The 19843-nt window shown below is 43.3% G+C and overlaps 23 non-coding genes across 23 annotated transcripts; 18 read left to right on the top strand and 5 right to left on the bottom strand.

Moving 5' to 3' along the window:
* Window positions 1-307: 307 nt before the first annotated feature.
* On the bottom strand, window positions 308-402 carry TRNAI-UAU (transfer RNA isoleucine (anticodon UAU)). The gene is made up of 2 exons: window positions 365-402; window positions 308-343 (listed from the first exon to the last, which is right to left on the bottom strand). It is a non-coding gene; the product is annotated as a tRNA-Ile (tRNA).
* Window positions 403-1424: 1022 nt separating this feature from the next.
* Window positions 1425-1496, top strand: TRNAT-UGU (transfer RNA threonine (anticodon UGU)). Its single transcript has one exon. It is a non-coding gene; the product is annotated as a tRNA-Thr (tRNA).
* A 687-nt stretch (window positions 1497-2183) lies between these two features.
* Window positions 2184-2265, top strand: TRNAS-GCU (transfer RNA serine (anticodon GCU)). The gene has a single exon. It is a non-coding gene; the product is annotated as a tRNA-Ser (tRNA).
* Window positions 2266-2811: 546 nt separating this feature from the next.
* TRNAT-CGU (transfer RNA threonine (anticodon CGU)) lies at window positions 2812-2883 on the top strand. The gene has a single exon. It is a non-coding gene; the product is annotated as a tRNA-Thr (tRNA).
* A 1488-nt stretch (window positions 2884-4371) lies between these two features.
* On the bottom strand, window positions 4372-4466 carry TRNAI-UAU (transfer RNA isoleucine (anticodon UAU)). Its single transcript has 2 exons — window positions 4429-4466; window positions 4372-4407 (listed from the first exon to the last, which is right to left on the bottom strand). It is a non-coding gene; the product is annotated as a tRNA-Ile (tRNA).
* A 480-nt stretch (window positions 4467-4946) lies between these two features.
* Window positions 4947-5023, top strand: TRNAS-GCU (transfer RNA serine (anticodon GCU)). The gene has a single exon. It is a non-coding gene; the product is annotated as a tRNA-Ser (tRNA).
* Window positions 5024-5488: 465 nt separating this feature from the next.
* TRNAT-UGU (transfer RNA threonine (anticodon UGU)) lies at window positions 5489-5560 on the top strand. The gene has a single exon. It is a non-coding gene; the product is annotated as a tRNA-Thr (tRNA).
* Window positions 5561-6247: 687 nt separating this feature from the next.
* TRNAS-GCU (transfer RNA serine (anticodon GCU)) lies at window positions 6248-6329 on the top strand. Its single transcript has one exon. It is a non-coding gene; the product is annotated as a tRNA-Ser (tRNA).
* A 546-nt stretch (window positions 6330-6875) lies between these two features.
* On the top strand, window positions 6876-6947 carry TRNAT-CGU (transfer RNA threonine (anticodon CGU)). Its single transcript has one exon. It is a non-coding gene; the product is annotated as a tRNA-Thr (tRNA).
* Window positions 6948-8435: 1488 nt separating this feature from the next.
* TRNAI-UAU (transfer RNA isoleucine (anticodon UAU)) lies at window positions 8436-8530 on the bottom strand. Its single transcript has 2 exons — window positions 8493-8530; window positions 8436-8471 (listed from the first exon to the last, which is right to left on the bottom strand). It is a non-coding gene; the product is annotated as a tRNA-Ile (tRNA).
* A 480-nt stretch (window positions 8531-9010) lies between these two features.
* TRNAS-GCU (transfer RNA serine (anticodon GCU)) lies at window positions 9011-9087 on the top strand. The gene has a single exon. It is a non-coding gene; the product is annotated as a tRNA-Ser (tRNA).
* Window positions 9088-9552: 465 nt separating this feature from the next.
* Window positions 9553-9624, top strand: TRNAT-UGU (transfer RNA threonine (anticodon UGU)). The gene has a single exon. It is a non-coding gene; the product is annotated as a tRNA-Thr (tRNA).
* Window positions 9625-10311: 687 nt separating this feature from the next.
* Window positions 10312-10393, top strand: TRNAS-GCU (transfer RNA serine (anticodon GCU)). Its single transcript has one exon. It is a non-coding gene; the product is annotated as a tRNA-Ser (tRNA).
* A 546-nt stretch (window positions 10394-10939) lies between these two features.
* On the top strand, window positions 10940-11011 carry TRNAT-CGU (transfer RNA threonine (anticodon CGU)). Its single transcript has one exon. It is a non-coding gene; the product is annotated as a tRNA-Thr (tRNA).
* A 1488-nt stretch (window positions 11012-12499) lies between these two features.
* On the bottom strand, window positions 12500-12594 carry TRNAI-UAU (transfer RNA isoleucine (anticodon UAU)). Its single transcript has 2 exons — window positions 12557-12594; window positions 12500-12535 (listed from the first exon to the last, which is right to left on the bottom strand). It is a non-coding gene; the product is annotated as a tRNA-Ile (tRNA).
* A 1022-nt stretch (window positions 12595-13616) lies between these two features.
* TRNAT-UGU (transfer RNA threonine (anticodon UGU)) lies at window positions 13617-13688 on the top strand. Its single transcript has one exon. It is a non-coding gene; the product is annotated as a tRNA-Thr (tRNA).
* Window positions 13689-14375: 687 nt separating this feature from the next.
* On the top strand, window positions 14376-14457 carry TRNAS-GCU (transfer RNA serine (anticodon GCU)). Its single transcript has one exon. It is a non-coding gene; the product is annotated as a tRNA-Ser (tRNA).
* A 546-nt stretch (window positions 14458-15003) lies between these two features.
* On the top strand, window positions 15004-15075 carry TRNAT-CGU (transfer RNA threonine (anticodon CGU)). The gene has a single exon. It is a non-coding gene; the product is annotated as a tRNA-Thr (tRNA).
* Window positions 15076-16563: 1488 nt separating this feature from the next.
* TRNAI-UAU (transfer RNA isoleucine (anticodon UAU)) lies at window positions 16564-16658 on the bottom strand. The gene is made up of 2 exons: window positions 16621-16658; window positions 16564-16599 (listed from the first exon to the last, which is right to left on the bottom strand). It is a non-coding gene; the product is annotated as a tRNA-Ile (tRNA).
* A 480-nt stretch (window positions 16659-17138) lies between these two features.
* On the top strand, window positions 17139-17215 carry TRNAS-GCU (transfer RNA serine (anticodon GCU)). Its single transcript has one exon. It is a non-coding gene; the product is annotated as a tRNA-Ser (tRNA).
* Window positions 17216-17680: 465 nt separating this feature from the next.
* Window positions 17681-17752, top strand: TRNAT-UGU (transfer RNA threonine (anticodon UGU)). The gene has a single exon. It is a non-coding gene; the product is annotated as a tRNA-Thr (tRNA).
* A 687-nt stretch (window positions 17753-18439) lies between these two features.
* Window positions 18440-18521, top strand: TRNAS-GCU (transfer RNA serine (anticodon GCU)). The gene has a single exon. It is a non-coding gene; the product is annotated as a tRNA-Ser (tRNA).
* A 546-nt stretch (window positions 18522-19067) lies between these two features.
* TRNAT-CGU (transfer RNA threonine (anticodon CGU)) lies at window positions 19068-19139 on the top strand. The gene has a single exon. It is a non-coding gene; the product is annotated as a tRNA-Thr (tRNA).
* Window positions 19140-19843: the final 704 nt, after the last annotated feature.

Genomic DNA, 19843 nt, shown 5'->3' with positions numbered 1-19843 from the left:
CTCCAGTAACCCTTTTTCTACCTTTACAAATGTCTTCCGTAAGTGGTGCTCAGCAGAAAATGGAGTATAATAACAGTTGACATTTTTTATTTTCTGTTCTATTTTCAAAAACCCTCCGTAGCTGTATTTAAAGCGCAAACACCCCATAAATAACTTGCAATGAGTATTCCATGTCTAAAAGGCAGAGGAGCTGTCATACAACATTAACTGACAATCAAGGAAACCTTGAGGTGAACCAAAAAATGTCCAGAACATTTATTGGTTCAATAATTCAGTTTTGAGGTGAATTAGTAAAAAGTTCCAAAGTTGCTCCAGGTGAGGCTTGAACTCACAACCTCGGCATTGCTCACTGCATGTACTGCTGTATAAGTACCGCGCGCTAACCGATTGCGCCACTGGAGCTGCTGTGTTTTGGTTTTCGACATGAAACTACACCCACAAACACACACACAAGTGTACAAAAGCACCCACAAGCTCTGGCATTGTCTTTTTAGCTGACACCAAATTATGGGTGCCTTGTAGTGCCCATATTGTGCCACTGGAGCTTACCTTTTAGCCTGATATACACTTTGCCACTGATGTTCAGCCAATGGTGCAGTCAAATGTCCCTTCTACATTTTTGTCATGCTGCAGGCAGTGCCACTGGAGCCAGCATGATGCTCTTCCTCATATTCAACACGTGTCAATTGAAACACCTCCCAATGTCATCTTGGCGATGCCTATAAACACCCCAGGACTTTGATGAATTTTTCTCAACAGCAAGTGAGGCAGTTTTCCTGCAAACGGCTGGATGTACCTCAACAAGGAACGCATTGTGGTTCTATTTTGAAGATGTTTGTGTTATTACCTGTAAAGACTTGAATGCCTAACATAATCCCTGTAGACGAGGTGGCCGAGTGGTTAAGGCGATGGACTGCTAATCTGCTGTACACGCGTGGTTTCGAATCCCACCTTTGTCGATTTTAACTTTTGAAATCTTTTTTAAACATCTGCATTGCTCTAAGCACCATTGCCATTGGCTTTCAAAGAACATACAGACAAAAGTGAAAATATGCATGTTAGTTGATTAAGAAGGACACAAACAAGGTTGTCGTGTTACTGGCAGGAATGCAATCTGCTGTGCTTGACTACCCTTTGAGCCAGAATCCGGATAGAAATTTAAAAAAGCAAAGGTAATATCCATATTGTCTCTCTGCTGCCATGTACATGTTTTTTTCAACTTTCACGCATCACATCTCCTCATTAGTCACCCTAAAATTGCACGGAATACGCACAAATTAGCTGCTCCTCAAAAAATCGGCCAGAAAAAAACAGGTCAAATCACAATCATATACATACATTCTCACACACCCTTCAAATATGTCTACCCAGTAAACATCATGTTGTGTGCTCGTTGTGTTGCTGTTATGCGTCGTAACCTGAGGGGCTCTGTAGCTCAGTGGCAGAGCACTGGTCTTGTAAACCAGGGGTCGTGAGTTCGATCCTCATCAGGGCCTCCAAATGGTAATTTTCTTGAACATTGTTGAATAGGAACTGATATTGCACATTGTACCTGTGCAACCTTTTACCAATGGATTCGGGCCTATAACAAAGCCACAAGCGCAAGGTGTCTGAATAGTCTGTGGGGAAGGTCGGCTTTCTGGACCTAATTTCTTCAAGAAAAAGACCTTGATAATCTTGTGATGACAGATGCAGATGATCACGGTGAAGCCCTTACTCTATTGAACAGTACAGCGGTTCTGGGTTGCACGCCTTTCTCTATTTTCAGGGACGTTGATGTGGCAAAATTTAATTGGAAAAGGGTTATTGCCATCACTCACTATTTAAATTCAATGACATCACAGGAAGCAGCAGCATCTGAACTTTGATCTTGGCTGGAAACGTTGAATGATGCCAAACACTGGGAAACTGGAGCTTGCGTTATGCTGGTTTTACTACTAATGGTGTGCCATACGGAAGCTCAAGCACCTTCCTCTGGATTAGTGTTGTGAACCCTCCAGGAGCTCTTGTTATATTTTTCTGAACTTCAACTTGATGTGTTTATCTATCAATGGCCGGGTAAGGAAGAACGAGTCAACGATCTTGTTTCTATTATGACAAACATGATCTATTTTTCACTGACTTTGCACCACCATTGTTTTATCTCTTCTTTAAGCATGGGATTCGAGCACCGTTCCCAAACAGACGAGGTGGCCGAGTGGTTAAGGCGATGGACTGCTAATCCATTGTGCTCTGCACGCGTGGGTTCGAATCCCACCTTCGTCGTATTTTTTCTTTATAGTCTGCATTTAAACATAGACCAAAGTCTTTCAACCTCCCTGTGAAAGACAGGAATGAGTACAGATATGGAAATAGAGATGTAAAAATAAGTTCATTGGTGCAGGCGGAGAATGAAATTAGTCAAAGACTTTCCTCGTAGGTTTCCATTCTTTACTATTATAGGAGCCAAAATCAGCGCAGTTAGTAAACTCCCAAGCTTACATCCCAAATTCTTTTTTCTTTTAGTTGTCTGCCTTTTACATGTTCCTTTTGCCATCATTCTGACCTGCTATCTAAACTCATGAACCTGTTCAGCATCCTACTCAATACATACATACCCGTAAAAGTACATACTCAAACGCATACCGACAATGTATCACCAACATAAGCACACACGCTTTCGCAAATCAGATGTATGATGACGTACTGAACACATGCAGAGATATACAGCCATTTTTACACAACCAGAAATTCATATACCTGGAGATCTACCTAGGTAAAACCCATGGTTTCTTTGCACTTTCTGTTGTTGGCTGTGAGCAAGCAGCAGGTGGCCTTGTAGCTCAGTGGCAGAGCACTGGTCTCGTAAACCAGGGGTCATGAGTTCAAACCTCATCAGGGCCTCGGGCGGATTATTTTCAAAAAGCACGGGGAAGAGAAGCCAGAGTTGCACCATCTACAGAGAACCTTTTATGACGGGATGCATCCTCATAATTGAAGTCTTCCACAGAAGGAGTGAAATAGAGTTCGAGAGGAAGGCCTAATGTTTTCAGGCAAAGACTGACAAAAACCTTGCAATGTCGCATGTAGCTGCTTTGGTGAAAAGACTGTTCAAGTTCACAATGCAACGGAGGGGTGTTCCCCATCTCCATACAATCATCTCTTTGATAATGTAAACGTGCCAGGCGTGTTGAAAGACAAAGACAGACACAACCGCACATACCAGTTGAAGAAAGACAGCCAGCAAACACATTTGTATAGAGGTAAGCAAGCCTCAATTAGAGATGTGAGTCCCTCCGTTTCTGCGGGAGTCCACAAGTTTAATAAAAAATGAACACATATCTTTCATGTTCTAATGATTACCAATCTTTCTGATTAGCTCTGCATAGCTCCAATGGCTATGTGTGTGTGTGTGTGTGTATGTGCCCGTGTGTGTAGGGGAAGGGGTCGGTAGATGTGTTCACGCAGAGCAAGTTGCATACATCGCCAACAGCCATTCTCTCCTGCTCCTGTGCATCCAGTTCGGAAGCGAACCCACCCAATTGTTCTATATGTCTGCTACCCTGACCGCATTCACACATCATTGGCTATTAGTATGCAGCTTGTGGGCGCTGTCAATGGGATATAAGCACCATTCCCCATGTCTGCAATAGCTAGACCAGATTCTGAGGTATGATGAGCAGGGGTCCAGGCACTTCGCCTGACAAACGCCGGGCTTAGCCCTGCCGGGCCTAGCCCTGAGGGGCCTAACTGGGCATGGCCCTGTGTAAGGTAGGGTGAGCAGGGGACCACTTGCAACTAACCTTCGGCACCAATCAGGCATGGAGAGGTCTGTGCAAATGCCCAGCCCTTTAGCAATCTCGATCTGCAAAACCTTCAACTCCTAATTCTCATGGCTCCCAGAAGCCCTAGCCCATATGCAAATGAGGCGAGTTCCTATCAGCATCCTTGTTCTGCTTGATTTTATCAAAGTGACTGCCTGATTAGTGAAAGGGTATTTATTCTCAGAGGTTTGCTTCAAAGGCGATAATGCAGTAAATAGACAACATTATTCTTTGTAAGTTGATATTGTCTCCTGGATCCTACTCCAGTAACCCTTTTTCTACCTTTACAAATGTCTTCCGTAAGTGGTGCTCAGCAGAAAATGGAGTATAATAACAGTTGACATTTTTTATTTTCTGTTCTATTTTCAAAAACCCTCCGTAGCTGTATTTAAAGCGCAAACACCCCATAAATAACTTGCAATGAGTATTCCATGTCTAAAAGGCAGAGGAGCTGTCATACAACATTAACTGACAATCAAGGAAACCTTGAGGTGAACCAAAAAATGTCCAGAACATTTATTGGTTCAATAATTCAGTTTTGAGGTGAATTAGTAAAAAGTTCCAAAGTTGCTCCAGGTGAGGCTTGAACTCACAACCTCGGCATTGCTCACTGCATGTACTGCTGTATAAGTACCGCGCGCTAACCGATTGCGCCACTGGAGCTGCTGTGTTTTGGTTTTCAACATGAAACTACACCCACAAACACACACACAAGTGTACAAAAGCACCCACAAGCTCTGGCATTGTCTTTTTAGCTGACACCAAATTATGGGTGCCTTGTAGTGCCCATATTGTGCCACTGGAGCTTACCTTTTAGCCTGATATACACTTTGCCACTGATGTTCAGCCAATGGTGCAGTCAAATGTCCCTTCTACATTTTTGTCATGCTGCAGGCAGTGCCACTGGAGCCAGCATGATGCTCTTCCTCATATTCAACACGTGTCAATTGAAACACCTCCCAATGTCATCTTGGCGATGCCTATAAACACCCCAGGACTTTGATGAATTTTTCTCAACAGCAAGTGAGGCAGTTTTCCTGCAAACGGCTGGATGTACCTCAACAAGGAACGCATTGTGGTTCTATTTTGAAGATGTTTGTGTTATTACCTGTAAAGACTTGAATGCCTAACATAATCCCTGTAGACGAGGTGGCCGAGTGGTTAAGGCGATGGACTGCTAATCTACTGTACACGCGTGGTTTCGAATCCCACCTTTGTCGATTTTAACTTTTGAAATCTTTTTTAAACATCTGCATTGCTCTAAGCACCATTGCCATTGGCTTTCAAAGAACATACAGACAAAAGTGAAAATATGCATGTTAGTTGATTAAGAAGGACACAAACAAGGTTGTCGTGTTACTGGCAGGAATGCAATCTGCTGTGCTTGACTACCCTTTGAGCCAGAATCCGGATAGAAATTTAAAAAAGCAAAGGTAATATCCATATTGTCTCTCTGCTGCCATGTACATGTTTTTTTCAACTTTCACGCATCACATCTCCTCATTAGTCACCCTAAAATTGCACGGAATACGCACAAATTAGCTGCTCCTCAAAAAATCGGCCAGAAAAAAACAGGTCAAATCACAATCATATACATACATTCTCACACACCCTTCAAATATGTCTACCCAGTAAACATCATGTTGTGTGCTCGTTGTGTTGCTGTTATGCGTCGTAACCTGAGGGGCTCTGTAGCTCAGTGGCAGAGCACTGGTCTTGTAAACCAGGGGTCGTGAGTTCGATCCTCATCAGGGCCTCCAAATGGTAATTTTCTTGAACATTGTTGAATAGGAACTGATATTGCACATTGTACCTGTGCAACCTTTTACCAATGGATTCGGGCCTATGACAAAGCCACAAGCGCAAGGTGTCTGAATAGTCTGTGGGGAAGGTCGGCTTTCTGGACCTAATTTCTTCAAGAAAAAGACCTTGATAATCTTGTGATGACAGATGCAGATGATCACGGTGAAGCCCTTACTCTATTGAACAGTACAGCGGTTCTGGGTTGCACGCCTTTCTCTATTTTCAGGGACGTTGATGTGGCAAAATTTAATTGGAAAAGGGTTATTGCCATCACTCACTATTTAAATTCAATGACATCACAGGAAGCAGCAGCATCTGAACTTTGATCTTGGCTGGAAACGTTGAATGATGCCAAACACTGGGAAACTGGAGCTTGCGTTATGCTGGTTTTACTACTAATGGTGTGCCATACGGAAGCTCAAGCACCTTCCTCTGGATTAGTGTTGTGAACCCTCCAGGAGCTCTTGTTATATTTTTCTGAACTTCAACTTGATGTGTTTATCTATCAATGGCCGGGTAAGGAAGAACGAGTCAACGATCTTGTTTCTATTATGACAAACATGATCTATTTTTCACTGACTTTGCACCACCATTGTTTTATCTCTTCTTTAAGCATGGGATTCGAGCACCGTTCCCAAACAGACGAGGTGGCCGAGTGGTTAAGGCGATGGACTGCTAATCCATTGTGCTCTGCACGCGTGGGTTCGAATCCCACCTTCGTCGTATTTTTTCTTTATAGTCTGCATTTAAACATAGACCAAAGTCTTTCAACCTCCCTGTGAAAGACAGGAATGAGTACAGATATGGAAATAGAGATGTAAAAATAAGTTCATTGGTGCAGGCGGAGAATGAAATTAGTCAAAGACTTTCCTCGTAGGTTTCCATTCTTTACTATTATAGGAGCCAAAATCAGCGCAGTTAGTAAACTCCCAAGCTTACATCCCAAATTCTTTTTTCTTTTAGTTGTCTGCCTTTTACATGTTCCTTTTGCCATCATTCTGACCTGCTATCTAAACTCATGAACCTGTTCAGCATCCTACTCAATACATACATACCCGTAAAAGTACATACTCAAACGCATACCGACAATGTATCACCAACATAAGCACACACGCTTTCGCAAATCAGATGTATGATGACGTACTGAACACATGCAGAGATATACAGCCATTTTTACACAACCAGAAATTCATATACCTGGAGATCTACCTAGGTAAAACCCATGGTTTCTTTGCACTTTCTGTTGTTGGCTGTGAGCAAGCAGCAGGTGGCCTTGTAGCTCAGTGGCAGAGCACTGGTCTCGTAAACCAGGGGTCATGAGTTCAAACCTCATCAGGGCCTCGGGCGGATTATTTTCAAAAAGCACGGGGAAGAGAAGCCAGAGTTGCACCATCTACAGAGAACCTTTTATGACGGGATGCATCCTCATAATTGAAGTCTTCCACAGAAGGAGTGAAATAGAGTTCGAGAGGAAGGCCTAATGTTTTCAGGCAAAGACTGACAAAAACCTTGCAATGTCGCATGTAGCTGCTTTGGTGAAAAGACTGTTCAAGTTCACAATGCAACGGAGGGGTGTTCCCCATCTCCATACAATCATCTCTTTGATAATGTAAACGTGCCAGGCGTGTTGAAAGACAAAGACAGACACAACCGCACATACCAGTTGAAGAAAGACAGCCAGCAAACACATTTGTATAGAGGTAAGCAAGCCTCAATTAGAGATGTGAGTCCCTCCGTTTCTGCGGGAGTCCACAAGTTTAATAAAAAATGAACACATATCTTTCATGTTCTAATGATTACCAATCTTTCTGATTAGCTCTGCATAGCTCCAATGGCTATGTGTGTGTGTGTGTGTGTATGTGCCCGTGTGTGTAGGGGAAGGGGTCGGTAGATGTGTTCACGCAGAGCAAGTTGCATACATCGCCAACAGCCATTCTCTCCTGCTCCTGTGCATCCAGTTCGGAAGCGAACCCACCCAATTGTTCTATATGTCTGCTACCCTGACCGCATTCACACATCATTGGCTATTAGTATGCAGCTTGTGGGCGCTGTCAATGGGATATAAGCACCATTCCCCATGTCTGCAATAGCTAGACCAGATTCTGAGGTATGATGAGCAGGGGTCCAGGCACTTCGCCTGACAAACGCCGGGCTTAGCCCTGCCGGGCCTAGCCCTGAGGGGCCTAACTGGGCATGGCCCTGTGTAAGGTAGGGTGAGCAGGGGACCACTTGCAACTAACCTTCGGCACCAATCAGGCATGGAGAGGTCTGTGCAAATGCCCAGCCCTTTAGCAATCTCGATCTGCAAAACCTTCAACTCCTAATTCTCATGGCTCCCAGAAGCCCTAGCCCATATGCAAATGAGGCGAGTTCCTATCAGCATCCTTGTTCTGCTTGATTTTATCAAAGTGACTGCCTGATTAGTGAAAGGGTATTTATTCTCAGAGGTTTGCTTCAAAGGCGATAATGCAGTAAATAGACAACATTATTCTTTGTAAGTTGATATTGTCTCCTGGATCCTACTCCAGTAACCCTTTTTCTACCTTTACAAATGTCTTCCGTAAGTGGTGCTCAGCAGAAAATGGAGTATAATAACAGTTGACATTTTTTATTTTCTGTTCTATTTTCAAAAACCCTCCGTAGCTGTATTTAAAGCGCAAACACCCCATAAATAACTTGCAATGAGTATTCCATGTCTAAAAGGCAGAGGAGCTGTCATACAACATTAACTGACAATCAAGGAAACCTTGAGGTGAACCAAAAAATGTCCAGAACATTTATTGGTTCAATAATTCAGTTTTGAGGTGAATTAGTAAAAAGTTCCAAAGTTGCTCCAGGTGAGGCTTGAACTCACAACCTCGGCATTGCTCACTGCATGTACTGCTGTATAAGTACCGCGCGCTAACCGATTGCGCCACTGGAGCTGCTGTGTTTTGGTTTTCAACATGAAACTACACCCACAAACACACACACAAGTGTACAAAAGCACCCACAAGCTCTGGCATTGTCTTTTTAGCTGACACCAAATTATGGGTGCCTTGTAGTGCCCATATTGTGCCACTGGAGCTTACCTTTTAGCCTGATATACACTTTGCCACTGATGTTCAGCCAATGGTGCAGTCAAATGTCCCTTCTACATTTTTGTCATGCTGCAGGCAGTGCCACTGGAGCCAGCATGATGCTCTTCCTCATATTCAACACGTGTCAATTGAAACACCTCCCAATGTCATCTTGGCGATGCCTATAAACACCCCAGGACTTTGATGAATTTTTCTCAACAGCAAGTGAGGCAGTTTTCCTGCAAACGGCTGGATGTACCTCAACAAGGAACGCATTGTGGTTCTATTTTGAAGATGTTTGTGTTATTACCTGTAAAGACTTGAATGCCTAACATAATCCCTGTAGACGAGGTGGCCGAGTGGTTAAGGCGATGGACTGCTAATCTACTGTACACGCGTGGTTTCGAATCCCACCTTTGTCGATTTTAACTTTTGAAATCTTTTTTAAACATCTGCATTGCTCTAAGCACCATTGCCATTGGCTTTCAAAGAACATACAGACAAAAGTGAAAATATGCATGTTAGTTGATTAAGAAGGACACAAACAAGGTTGTCGTGTTACTGGCAGGAATGCAATCTGCTGTGCTTGACTACCCTTTGAGCCAGAATCCGGATAGAAATTTAAAAAAGCAAAGGTAATATCCATATTGTCTCTCTGCTGCCATGTACATGTTTTTTTCAACTTTCACGCATCACATCTCCTCATTAGTCACCCTAAAATTGCACGGAATACGCACAAATTAGCTGCTCCTCAAAAAATCGGCCAGAAAAAAACAGGTCAAATCACAATCATATACATACATTCTCACACACCCTTCAAATATGTCTACCCAGTAAACATCATGTTGTGTGCTCGTTGTGTTGCTGTTATGCGTCGTAACCTGAGGGGCTCTGTAGCTCAGTGGCAGAGCACTGGTCTTGTAAACCAGGGGTCGTGAGTTCGATCCTCATCAGGGCCTCCAAATGGTAATTTTCTTGAACATTGTTGAATAGGAACTGATATTGCACATTGTACCTGTGCAACCTTTTACCAATGGATTCGGGCCTATGACAAAGCCACAAGCGCAAGGTGTCTGAATAGTCTGTGGGGAAGGTCGGCTTTCTGGACCTAATTTCTTCAAGAAAAAGACCTTGATAATCTTGTGATGACAGATGCAGATGATCACGGTGAAGCCCTTACTCTATTGAACAGTACAGCGGTTCTGGGTTGCACGCCTTTCTCTATTTTCAGGGACGTTGATGTGGCAAAATTTAATTGGAAAAGGGTTATTGCCATCACTCACTATTTAAATTCAATGACATCACAGGAAGCAGCAGCATCTGAACTTTGATCTTGGCTGGAAACGTTGAATGATGCCAAACACTGGGAAACTGGAGCTTGCGTTATGCTGGTTTTACTACTAATGGTGTGCCATACGGAAGCTCAAGCACCTTCCTCTGGATTAGTGTTGTGAACCCTCCAGGAGCTCTTGTTATATTTTTCTGAACTTCAACTTGATGTGTTTATCTATCAATGGCCGGGTAAGGAAGAACGAGTCAACGATCTTGTTTCTATTATGACAAACATGATCTATTTTTCACTGACTTTGCACCACCATTGTTTTATCTCTTCTTTAAGCATGGGATTCGAGCACCGTTCCCAAACATACGAGGTGGCCGAGTGGTTAAGGCGATGGACTGCTAATCCATTATGCTCTGCACGCGTGGGTTCGAATCCCACCTTCGTCGTATTTTTTCTTTATAGTCTGCATTTAAACATAGACCAAAGTCTTTCAACCTCCCTGTGAAAGACAGGAATGAGTACAGATATGGAAATAGAGATGTAAAAATAAGTTCATTGGTGCAGGCGGAGAATGAAATTAGTCAAAGACTTTCCTCGTAGGTTTCCATTCTTTACTATTATAGGAGCCAAAATCAGCGCAGTTAGTAAACTCCCAAGCTTACATCCCAAATTCTTTTTTCTTTTAGTTGTCTGCCTTTTACATGTTCATTTTGCCATCATTCTGACCTGCTATCTAAACTCATGAACCTGTTCAGCATCCTACTCAATACATACATACCCGTAAAAGTACATACTCAAACGCATACCGACAATGTATCACCAACATAAGCACACACGCTTTCGCAAATCAGATGTATGATGATGTACTGAACACATGCAGAGATATACAGCCATTTTTACACAACCAGAAATTCATATACCTGGAGATCTACCTAGGTAAAACCCATGGTTTCTTTGCACTTTCTGTTGTTGGCTGTGAGCAAGCAGCAGGTGGCCTTGTAGCTCAGTGGCAGAGCACTGGTCTCGTAAACCAGGGGTCATGAGTTCAAACCTCATCAGGGCCTCGGGCGGATTATTTTCAAAAAGCACGGGGAAGAGAAGCCAGAGTTGCACCATCTACAGAGAACCTTTTATGACGGGATGCATCCTCATAATTGAAGTCTTCCACAGAAGGAGTGAAATAGAGTTCGAGAGGAAGGCCTAATGTTTTCAGGCAAAGACTGACAAAAACCTTGCAATGTCGCATGTAGCTGCTTTGGTGAAAAGACTGTTCAAGTACACAATGCAACGGAGGGGTGTTCCCCATCTCCATACAATCATCTCTTTGATAATGTAAACGTGCCAGGCGTGTTGAAAGACAAAGACAGACACAACCGCACATACCAGTTGAAGAAAGACAGCCAGCAAACACATTTGTATAGAGGTAAGCAAGCCTCAATTAGAGATGTGAGTCCCTCCGTTTCTGCGGGAGTCCACAAGTTTAATAAAAAATGAACACATATCTTTCATGTTCTAATGATTACCAATCTTTCTGATTAGCTCTGCATAGCTCCAATGGCTATGTGTGTGTGTGTGTGTGTATGTGCCCGTGTGTGTAGGGGAAGGGGTCGGTAGATGTGTTCACGCAGAGCAAGTTGCATACATCGCCAACAGCCATTCTCTCCTGCTCCTGTGCATCCAGTTCGGAAGCGAACCCACCCAATTGTTCTATATGTCTGCTACCCTGACCGCATTCACACATCATTGGCTATTAGTATGCAGCTTGTGGGCGCTGTCAATGGGATATAAGCACCATTCCCCATGTCTGCAATAGCTAGACCAGATTCTGAGGTATGATGAGCAGGGGTCCAGGCACTTCGCCTGACAAACGCCGGGCTTAGCCCTGCCGGGCCTAGCCCTGAGGGGCCTAACTGGGCATGGCCCTGTGTAAGGTAGGGTGAGCAGGGGACCACTTGCAACTAACCTTCGGCACCAATCAGGCATGGAGAGGTCTGTGCAAATGCCCAGCCCTTTAGCAATCTCGATCTGCAAAACCTTCAACTCCTAATTCTCATGGCTCCCAGAAGCCCTAGCCCATATGCAAATGAGGCGAGTTCCTATCAGCATCCTTGTTCTGCTTGATTTTATCAAAGTGACTGCCTGATTAGTGAAAGGGTATTTATTCTCAGAGGTTTGCTTCAAAGGCGATAATGCAGTAAATAGACAACATTATTCTTTGTAAGTTGATATTGTCTCCTGGATCCTACTCCAGTAACCCTTTTTCTACCTTTACAAATGTCTTCCGTAAGTGGTGCTCAGCAGAAAATGGAGTATAATAACAGTTGACATTTTTTATTTTCTGTTCTATTTTCAAAAACCCTCCCTAGCTGTATTTAAAGCGCAAACACCCCATAAATAACTTGCAATGAGTATTCCATGTCTAAAAGGCAGAGGAGCTGTCATACAACATTAACTGACAATCAAGGAAACCTTGAGGTGAACCAAAAAATGTCCAGAACATTTATTGGTTCAATAATTCAGTTTTGAGGTGAATTAGTAAAAAGTTCCAAAGTTGCTCCAGGTGAGGCTTGAACTCACAACCTCGGCATTGCTCACTGCATGTACTGCTGTATAAGTACCGCGCGCTAACCGATTGCGCCACTGGAGCTGCTGTGTTTTGGTTTTCGACATGAAACTACACCCACAAACACACACACAAGTGTACAAAAGCACCCACAAGCTCTGGCATTGTCTTTTTAGCTGACACCAAATTATGGGTGCCTTGTAGTGCCCATATTGTGCCACTGGAGCTTACCTTTTAGCCTGATATACACTTTGCCACTGATGTTCAGCCAATGGTGCAGTCAAATGTCCCTTCTACATTTTTGTCATGCTGCAGGCAGTGCCACTGGAGCCAGCATGATGCTCTTCCTCATATTCAACACGTGTCAATTGAAACACCTCCCAATGTCATCTTGGCGATGCCTATAAACACCCCAGGACTTTGATGAATTTTTCTCAACAGCAAGTGAGGCAGTTTTCCTGCAAACGGCTGGATGTACCTCAACAAGGAACGCATTGTGGTTCTATTTTGAAGATGTTTGTGTTATTACCTGTAAAGACTTGAATGCCTAACATAATCCCTGTAGACGAGGTGGCCGAGTGGTTAAGGCGATGGACTGCTAATCTGCTGTACACGCGTGGTTTCGAATCCCACCTTTGTCGATTTTAACTTTTGAAATCTTTTTTAAACATCTGCATTGCTCTAAGCACCATTGCCATTGGCTTTCAAAGAACATACAGACAAAAGTGAAAATATGCATGTTAGCTGATTAAGAAGGACACAAACAAGGTTGTCGTGTTACTGGCAGGAATGCAATCTGCTGTGCTTGACTACCCTTTGAGCCAGAATCCGGATAGAAATTTAAAAAAGCAAAGGTAATATCCATATTGTCTCTCTGCTGCCATGTACATGTTTTTTTCAACTTTCACGCATCACATCTCCTCATTAGTCACCCTAAAATTGCACGGAATACGCACAAATTAGCTGCTCCTCAAAAAATCGGCCAGAAAAAAACAGGTCAAATCACAATCATATACATACATTCTCACACACCCTTCAAATATGTCTACCCAGTAAACATCATGTTGTGTGCTCGTTGTGTTGCTGTTATGCGTCGTAACCTGAGGGGCTCTGTAGCTCAGTGGCAGAGCACTGGTCTTGTAAACCAGGGGTCGTGAGTTCGATCCTCATCAGGGCCTCCAAATGGTAATTTTCTTGAACATTGTTGAATAGGAACTGATATTGCACATTGTACCTGTGCAACCTTTTACCAATGGATTCGGGCCTATAACAAAGCCACAAGCGCAAGGTGTCTGAATAGTCTGTGGGGAAGGTCGGCTTTCTGGACATAATTTCTTCAAGAAAAAGACCTTGATAATCTTGTGATGACAGATGCAGATGATCACGGTGAAGCCCTTACTCTATTGAACAGTACAGCGGTTCTGGGTTGCACGCCTTTCTCTATTTTCAGGGACGTTGATGTGGCAAAATTTAATTGGAAAAGGGTTATTGCCATCACTCACTATTTAAATTCAATGACATCACAGGAAGCAGCAGCATCTGAACTTTGATCTTGGCTGGAAACGTTGAATGATGCCAAACACTGGGAAACTGGAGCTTGCGTTATGCTGGTTTTACTACTAATGGTGTGCCATACGGAAGCTCAAGCACCTTCCTCTGGATTAGTGTTGTGAACCCTCCAGGAGCTCTTGTTATATTTTTCTGAACTTCAACTTGATGTGTTTATCTATCAATGGCCGGGTAAGGAAGAACGAGTCAACGATCTTGTTTCTATTATGACAAACATGATCTATTTTTCACTGACTTTGCACCACCATTGTTTTATCTCTTCTTTAAGCATGGGACTCGAGCACTGTTCCCAAACAGACGAGGTGGCCGAGTGGTTAAGGCGATGGACTGCTAATCCATTGTGCTCTGCACGCGTGGGTTCGAATCCCACCTTCGTCGTATTTTTTCTTTATAGTCTGCATTTAAACATAGACCAAAGTCTTTCAACCTCCCTGTGAAAGACAGGAATGAGTACAGATATGGAAATAGAGATGTAAAAATAAGTTCATTGGTGCAGGCGGAGAATGAAATTAGTCAAAGACTTTCCTCGTAGGTTTCCATTCTTTACTATTATAGGAGCCAAAATCAGCGCAGTTAGTAAACTCCCAAGCTTACATCCCAAATTCTTTTTTCTTTTAGTTGTCTGCCTTTTACATGTTCCTTTTGCCATCATTCTGACCTGCTATCTAAACTCATGAACCTGTTCAGCATCCTACTCAATACATACATACCCGTAAAAGTACATACTCAAACGCATACCGACAATGTATCACCAACATAAGCACACACGCTTTCGCAAATCAGATGTATGATGACGTACTGAACACATGCAGAGATATACAGCCATTTTTACACAACCAGAAATTCATATACCTGGAGATCTACCTAGGTAAAACCCATGGTTTCTTTGCACTTTCTGTTGTTGGCTGTGAGCAAGCAGCAGGTGGCCTTGTAGCTCAGTGGCAGAGCACTGGTCTCGTAAACCAGGGGTCATGAGTTCAAACCTCATCAGGGCCTCAGGTGGATTATTTTCAAAAAGCACGGGGAAGAGAAGCCAGAGTTGCACCATCTACAGAGAACCTTTTATGACGGGATGCATCCTCATAATTGAAGTCTTCCACAGAAGGAGTGAAATAGAGTTCGAGAGGAAGGCCTAATGTTTTCAGGCAAAGACTGACAAAAACCTTGCAATGTCGCATGTAGCTGCTTTGGTGAAAAGACTGTTCAAGTTCACAATGCAACGGAGGGGTGTTCCCCATCTCCATACAATCATCTCTTTGATAATGTAAACGTGCCAGGCGTGTTGAAAGACAAAGACAGACACAACCGCACATACCAGTTGAAGAAAGACAGCCAGCAAACACATTTGTATAGAGGTAAGCAAGCCTCAATTAGAGATGTGAGTCCCTCCGTTTCTGCGGGAGTCCACAAGTTTATTAAAAAATGAACACATATCTTTCATGTTCTAATGATTACCAATCTTTCTGATTAGCTCTGCATAGCTCCAATGGCTATGTGTGTGTGTGTGTGTGTATGTGCCCGTGTGTGTAGGGGAAGGGGTCGGTAGATGTGTTCACGCAGAGCAAGTTGCATACATCGCCAACAGCCATTCTCTCCTGCTCCTGTGCATCCAGTTCGGAAGCGAACCCACCCAATTGTTCTATATGTCTGCTACCCTGACCGCATTCACACATCATTGGCTATTAGTATGCAGCTTGTGGGCGCTGTCAATGGGATATAAGCACCATTCCCCATGTCTGCAATAGCTAGACCAGATTCTGAGGTATGATGAGCAGGGGTCCAGGCACTTCGCCTGACAAACGCCGGGCTTAGCCCTGCCGGGCCTAGCCCTGAGGGGCCTAACTGGGCATGGCCCTGTGTAAGGTAGGGTGAGCAGGGGACCACTTGCAACTAACCTTCGGCACCAATCAGGCATGGAGAGGTCTGTGCAAATGCCCAGCCCTTTAGCAATCTCGATCTGCAAAACCTTCAACTCCTAATTCTCATGGCTCCCAGAAGCCCTAGCCCATATGCAAATGAGGCGAGTTCCTATCAGCATCCTTGTTCTGCTTGATTTTATCAAAGTGACTGCCTGATTAGTGAAAGGGTATTTATTCTCAGAGGTTTGCTTCAAAGGCGATAATGCAGTAAATAGACAACATTATTCTTTGTAAGTTGATATTGTCTCCTGGATCCTACTCCAGTAACCCTTTTTCTACCTTTACAAATGTCTTCCGTAAGTGGTGCTCAGCAGAAAATGGAGTATAATAACAGTTGACATTTTTTATTTTCTGTTCTATTTTCAAAAACCCTCCGTAGCTGTATTTAAAGCGCAAACACCCCATAAATAACTTGCAATGAGTATTCCATGTCTAAAAGGCAGAGGAGCTGTCATACAACATTAACTGACAATCAAGGAAACCTTGAGGTGAACCAAAAAATGTCCAGAACATTTATTGGTTCAATAATTCAGTTTTGAGGTGAATTAGTAAAAAGTTCCAAAGTTGCTCCAGGTGAGGCTTGAACTCACAACCTCGGCATTGCTCACTGCATGTACTGCTGTATAAGTACCGCGCGCTAACCGATTGCGCCACTGGAGCTGCTGTGTTTTGGTTTTCAACATGAAACTACACCCACAAACACACACACAAGTGTACAAAAGCACCCACAAGCTCTGGCATTGTCTTTTTAGCTGACACCAAATTATGGGTGCCTTGTAGTGCCCATATTGTGCCACTGGAGCTTACCTTTTAGCCTGATATACACTTTGCCACTGATGTTCAGCCAATGGTGCAGTCAAATGTCCCTTCTACATTTTTGTCATGCTGCAGGCAGTGCCACTGGAGCCAGCATGATGCTCTTCCTCATATTCAACACGTGTCAATTGAAACACCTCCCAATGTCATCTTGGCGATGCCTATAAACACCCCAGGACTTTGATGAATTTTTCTCAACAGCAAGTGAGGCAGTTTTCCTGCAAACGGCTGGATGTACCTCAACAAGGAACGCATTGTGGTTCTATTTTGAAGATGTTTGTGTTATTACCTGTAAAGACTTGAATGCCTCACATAATCCCTGTAGACGAGGTGGCCGAGTGGTTAAGGCGATGGACTGCTAATCTACTGTACACGCGTGGTTTCGAATCCCACCTTTGTCGATTTTAACTTTTGAAATCTTTTTTAAACATCTGCATTGCTCTAAGCACCATTGCCATTGGCTTTCAAAGAACATACAGACAAAAGTGAAAATATGCATGTTAGTTGATTAAGAAGGACACAAACAAGGTTGTCGTGTTACTGGCAGGAATGCAATCTGCTGTGCTTGACTACCCTTTGAGCCAGAATCCGGATAGAAATTTAAAAAAGCAAAGGTAATATCCATATTGTCTCTCTGCTGCCATGTACATGTTTTTTTCAACTTTCACGCATCACATCTCCTCATTAGTCACCCTAAAATTGCACGGAATACGCACAAATTAGCTGCTCCTCAAAAAATCGGCCAGAAAAAAACAGGTCAAATCACAATCATATACATACATTCTCACACACCCTTCAAATATGTCTACCCAGTAAACATCATGTTGTGTGCTCGTTGTGTTGCTGTTATGCGTCGTAACCTGAGGGGCTCTGTAGCTCAGTGGCAGAGCACTGGTCTTGTAAACCAGGGGTCGTGAGTTCGATCCTCATCAGGGCCTCCAAATGGTAATTTTCTTGAACATTGTTGAATAGGAACTGATATTGCACATTGTACCTGTGCAACCTTTTACCAATGGATTCGGGCCTATAACAAAGCCACAAGCGCAAGGTGTCTGAATAGTCTGTGGGGAAGGTCGGCTTTCTGGACATAATTTCTTCAAGAAAAAGACCTTGATAATCTTGTGATGACAGATGCAGATGATCACGGTGAAGCCCTTACTCTATTGAACAGTACAGCGGTTCTGGGTTGCACGCCTTTCTCTATTTTCAGGGACGTTGATGTGGCAAAATTTAATTGGAAAAGGGTTATTGCCATCACTCACTATTTAAATTCAATGACATCACAGGAAGCAGCAGCATATGAACTTTGATCTTGGCTGGAAACGTTGAATGATGCCAAACACTGGGAAACTGGAGCTTGCGTTATGCTGGTTTTACTACTAATGGTGTGCCATACGGAAGCTCAAGCACCTTCCTCTGGATTAGTGTTGTGAACCCTCCAGGAGCTCTTGTTATATTTTTCTGAACTTCAACTTGATGTGTTTATCTATCAATGGCCGGGTAAGGAAGAACGAGTCAACGATCTTGTTTCTATTATGACAAACATGATCTATTTTTCACTGACTTTGCACCACCATTGTTTTATCTCTTCTTTAAGCATGGGACTCGAGCACTGTTCCCAAACAGACGAGGTGGCCGAGTGGTTAAGGCGATGGACTGCTAATCCATTGTGCTCTGCACGCGTGGGTTCGAATCCCACCTTCGTCGTATTTTTTCTTTATAGTCTGCATTTAAACATAGACCAAAGTCTTTCAACCTCCCTGTGAAAGACAGGAATGAGTACAGATATGGAAATAGAGATGTAAAAATAAGTTCATTGGTGCAGGCGGAGAATGAAATTAGTCAAAGACTTTCCTCGTAGGTTTCCATTCTTTACTATTATAGGAGCCAAAATCAGCGCAGTTAGTAAACTCCCAAGCTTACATCCCAAATTCTTTTTTCTTTTAGTTGTCTGCCTTTTACATGTTCCTTTTGCCATCATTCTGACCTGCTATCTAAACTCATGAACCTGTTCAGCATCCTACTCAATACATACATACCCGTAAAAGTACATACTCAAACGCATACCGACAATGTATCACCAACATAAGCACACACGCTTTCGCAAATCAGATGTATGATGACGTACTGAACACATGCAGAGATATACAGCCATTTTTACACAACCAGAAATTCATATACCTGGAGATCTACCTAGGTAAAACCCATGGTTTCTTTGCACTTTCTGTTGTTGGCTGTGAGCAAGCAGCAGGTGGCCTTGTAGCTCAGTGGCAGAGCACTGGTCTCGTAAACCAGGGGTCATGAGTTCAAACCTCATCAGGGCCTCAGGTGGATTATTTTCAAAAAGCACGGGGAAGAGAAGCCAGAGTTGCACCATCTACAGAGAACCTTTTATGACGGGATGCATCCTCATAATTGAAGTCTTCCACAGAAGGAGTGAAATAGAGTTCGAGAGGAAGGCCTAATGTTTTCAGGCAAAGACTGACAAAAACCTTGCAATGTCGCATGTAGCTGCTTTGGTGAAAAGACTGTTCAAGTTCACAATGCAACGGAGGGGTGTTCCCCATCTCCATACAATCATCTCTTTGATAATGTAAACGTGCCAGGCGTGTTGAAAGACAAAGACAGACACAACCACACATACCAGTTGAAGAAAGACAGCCAGCAAACACATTTGTATAGAGGTAAGCAAGCCTCAATTAGAGATGTGAGTCCCTCCGTTTCTGCGGGAGTCCACAAGTTTATTAAAAAATGAACACATATCTTTCATGTTCTAATGATTACCAATCTTTCTGATTAGCTCTGCATAGCTCCAATGGCTATGTGTGTGTGTGTGTGTGTATGTGCCCGTGTGTGTAGGGGAAGGGGTCGGTAGATGTGTTCACGCAGAGCAAGTTGCATACATCGCCAACAGCCATTCTCTCCTGCTCCTGTGCATCCAGTTCGGAAGCGAACCCACCCAATTGTTCTATATGTCTGCTACCCTGACCGCATTCACACATCATTGGCTATTAGTATGCAGCTTGTGG

This window comes from Ambystoma mexicanum, chromosome 13 (genome assembly GCF_040938575.1).
Source record: "Ambystoma mexicanum isolate Mex_15411 chromosome 13, UKY_AmexF1_1, whole genome shotgun sequence".
NCBI classification, from domain to species: domain Eukaryota; kingdom Metazoa; phylum Chordata; class Amphibia; order Caudata; family Ambystomatidae; genus Ambystoma; species Ambystoma mexicanum.
This window is presented reverse-complemented; position numbering and strand designations above follow the sequence as displayed.